The sequence below is a fragment of the Dama dama genome, unplaced genomic scaffold (genome assembly GCF_033118175.1).
Source record: "Dama dama isolate Ldn47 unplaced genomic scaffold, ASM3311817v1 ptg000109l, whole genome shotgun sequence".
NCBI lineage: Eukaryota > Metazoa > Chordata > Mammalia > Artiodactyla > Cervidae > Dama > Dama dama.
In genome coordinates this window covers 99,361-103,500 of record NW_026870920.1, presented here as the reverse complement: position 1 = coordinate 103,500, position 4,140 = coordinate 99,361, and positions in this window count along the sequence as shown.

The window sequence follows — 4,140 nt, the reverse complement described above, 5'->3', positions numbered from 1 at the left end:
TCTCGCGGCGAGGGGGAAGTCTCATGGTTTTTCTCGAGTTGCGGCCGGAACCTGGGGTATATTCTCGAGTTACGACGGGGAGGGCCCTTCCAGACACGTGTTTGTTCAGCGACGTCAGGACTCCTGCCTAGGTGTGAGGGACACCTCGGGATTCTCCTCGAGTCTTGGCATGGCATTTGGGCCGCGTCTCCACGTGAAGCGGGAGACCCAGGTTCCCTTTCCACGTGCCACAGGGATCCTGGGACTCCTATCCATTTTCAAGAGGAGTCAGGCATCGTCTCCTTTGGAAGCATTGATCTCTGCAGACCTCTCGAGTTTTCAAAGGATGTGAGGCCTCCGGTCGCGATGAGGCGGAGGACTAGTACTTTCTCTGTGCTCTCCACAGGGGATTCAGAAATCCCTTCGTCTTGGGAGATGCAAGACGATCCTGCATTCAATTCACTGCAGGGATATCCGGCCTTACATCGAGTCAGAGCATCTCGGTGTCCATTCCACTTGAGGCCACATAATCAGGGTCCCTCTCACATACCTGTAGCTGAGAGAAGCCTCCTCTTGAGTTGCTTGTGGAAAGTTGATATTCCTCTTGAGTCGAAGCCAGGGACTAAGCTCTCATCTCGAGTTGATTTGGGGTCCACGGAGCCCTTTCTGGTTGCTCCAGTGACCTCAGGATCCCTCTAGACTTGAGACAGTGATCTTGGGTTTTCTCTGGAGTGCCATCAAGGAAATCAAGGCTCCTTTCCCGTTTGATGTGGAACACGGAATTGCTCTGCACGCAGTGCAGGGGAATCGGGCCTCATCTCGCGGCGAGGGGGAAGTCTCATGGTTTTTCTCGAGTTGCGGCCGGAAAATGGGGTATATTCCCGAGTTACAACGGGGAGGGCCCTTCCATACACGTGTTTGTTCAGCGACGTCAGGACTCCTGTCTAGGTGCGACGGACACCTCGGGATTCTCCTCGAGTCTTGGCATGGCAATTGGGACGCGTCTCCACGTGAGGCGGGAGACCCAGTGTCCCTTTCCACGTGACACAGGGATCGTGGGACTCCTATCCATTTTCAAGAGGAGTCAGCCATCGTCTCCTTTGGAAGCATTGATCTCCACATACCTTTCAAAGGATGTGAGGCCTCCGGTCGCGATGAGGCGGAGGACCAGGTCTTTCTCTGTGGTCTCCACAGCAGATTCAGACATCCCTTCGTCTTGGGAGATGCAAGACGAGCCTGGATTCAATTCACTGCAGGGATATCCGGCCTTACTTCGAGTCAGAGCATCTCGGTGTCCATTCCACTTGAGGCCACAAACTCAGGGTCCCTCTCACATACCTGTAGCTGAAAGAAGCCTCCTCTTGAGGTGCTTGTGGAAAGTTGGTATTCCTCTTGATTCGAAGCCAGGGACTAAGCTCTCATCTCGAGTTGATTTGAGGTCCACGGACCCCTTTCATGTTGCTCCAGTGACCTCAGGATCCCCCTAGACTTGAGACAGTGATCTTGGATACTCTCTGGAGTGCCATCAAGGAAGTCAAGGCTCCTTTCACGTTTGATGTGGAACACGGAATTGCTCTGCACGCAGTGCAGGGGAATCGGGCCTCATCTCACGGCGAGGGGGAAGTCTCATGGATTTTCTCGAGTTGCGGCCGGAAGCTGGGGTATATTCTCGAGTTATGACGGGAGGGCCCTTCCAGACACGTGTTTGTTCAGCGACGTCAGGACTCCTGCCTAGGTGCGAGGGACAACTCGGGAGTCTCCTCGAGTCTTGGCATGGCAATTGGGACGCGTCTCCACGTGAGGCGGGAGACCCAGGGTCCCTTTCCACGTGCCACAGGGATACTGGGACTCCTATCCATTTTCAAGAGGAGTCAGGCATCGTCTCCTTTGGAAGCATTGATCTCCGCGGACCTCTTGAGTTTTCAAAGGATGTGAGGCCTCAGTTCGCGATGAGGGGGAGAACTTGGTCTTTCTCTGTCGTCTTCAATGTTGATTCAGACATCCCTTCATCTTGGGAGATGCAAGACGAGCCTGCATTCAATTCACTGCAGGGATATCCGGCCTTACGTCGAGTCAGAGCATCTCGGTGTCCATTCCACTTGAGGCCACAAACTCAGGGTCCCTCTCACATACTCGTAGCTGAGAGAAGCCTCCTCTTGAGGTGCTTGTGGAAAGTTGGTATTCCTCTTGAGTCGAAGCCAGGGACTAAGCTCTCATCTCGAGTTGATTTGGGGTCCACGGAGACCTTTCGTGTTGCTCCAGTGACCTCAGGATCCCTCTAGACATGAGACAGTGATCTTGGGTTTTCTCTGGAGTGCTATCAAGGTAATCAAGGCTCCTTTCTCGTTTGATGTGGAACACGGAATTGCTCTGCACGCAGTGTAGGGCAATCGGGCCTCTTCCCGCGGCGAGGGGGAAGTCTCATGGTTTTTCTCGAGTTGCGGCCGGAACCTGGGGTATATTCTCGACTTAGAACGGGGAGGGCCCTTCCAGACACGTGTTTGTTCAGCGACGTCAGGACTCCTGCCTAGGTGCGAGGGACACCTCGGGATTCTCCTCGAGTCTTGGCATGGGAATAGGGACGCGTCTCCACGTGAGGCGGGAGACCCAGAGTCCCTTTCAACGTGCCACAGGGATCCTGGGACTCCTATCTATATTCTAGAGGAGTCAGGCATCGTCTCCTTTGGAAGCATTGATCTCCGCACACCTCTCGAGTTTTCAAAGGATGTGAGGCCTCCGGTCGCGTTGAGGCAGAGGACTAGGTCTTTCTCTGTGGTCTCCACAGGGGATTCAGACATCCCTTCGTCTTGGGAGATGGAAGACGAGCCTGCATTCAATTCACTGCAGGGATATCCGGCCTTACTTCGAGTCAGAGCATCTCGGTGTCCATTCCACTTCAGGCCACAAAATCAGGGTCCCTCTCACATACCTGTAGCTGAGAGAAGCCACCTCTTGAGGTGCTTGTGGAATATTAGTATTCCTCTTGAGTCGAAGCCAAGGACTAAGCTCTCATCTCGAGTTGATTTGGGGTCCACGGAGCCCTTTCGTGTTGCTCCAGTGACCTCAGGATCCCTCTAGACGTGAGACAGTGATCTTGCGTTTTCTCTGGAGTGCCATCATGGAAATCAAGGTTCCTTTCACGTTTGATGTGGAACACGGATTTGCTCTGCATGCAGTGCAGGGGAATCGGGCCCTATCTCGCTGCGAGGGGGAAGTCTCATGGTTTTTCTCGAGTTGCGGCCGGAACCTGGGGTATATTCTCGAGTTAAGACGGGGAGGGCCCTTCCAGACACGTGTTTGTTCAGCGACGTCAGGACTCCTGCCTAGGTGCGAGGGACACTTCGCGATTCTCCACTAGTCTTGGCATGGCAATTGGGACGCGTCTCCACGTGAGGCGGGAGACCCAGTGTCCCTTTCCACGTGTCACAGGGATCCTGGGACTCCTATCCATTTTCAAGAGGAGTCAGGCATCGTCTCCTTTGGAAGCATTGATCTCCGTGGACCTCTCGAGTTTTCAAAGTATGTGAGGCCTCCGGTCGCGATGAGGTGGAGAACTAGGTCTTTCTCTGTGGTCTCCACAGGGGATTCAGACATCACGGCATCTTGGGAGATGCAAGACGAGCCTGCATTCAATTCACTGCAGGGATATCCGGCCTTACTTCGAGTCAGAGCATCTCGGTGTCCATTCCACTTAAGGACACAAACTCAGGGTCCCTCTCACATACCTGTAGCTGAGAGAAGCCTCCTCTTGAGGTGCTTGTGGAAAGTTGGTATTCCTCTTGAGTCGAAGCCAGGGACTAAGCTCTCATCTCGAGTTGATTTGGGGTCCACGGAGCCCTTTCGTGTTGCTCCAGTGACCTCAGGATCCCTCTAGACTTGAGACAGTGATCTTGGGTTTTCTCTGGAGTGCCATCAAGTAAATCAAGGCTCCTTTCACGTTTGATGTGGAACACGGAATTGCTCTGCACGCAGTGCAGGGGAATCGGGCCTCATCTCGCGGCGAGGGGGAAGTCTCATGGTTTTTCTCGAGTTGCGGCCGGAACCTGGGGTATATTCTCGAGTTACAACGGGGAGGGCCCTTCCATACACGTGTTTGTTCAGCGACGTCAGGACCTCTGCCTAGGTGCGAGGGACACCTGGGGATTCTCCTCGAGTCTTGGC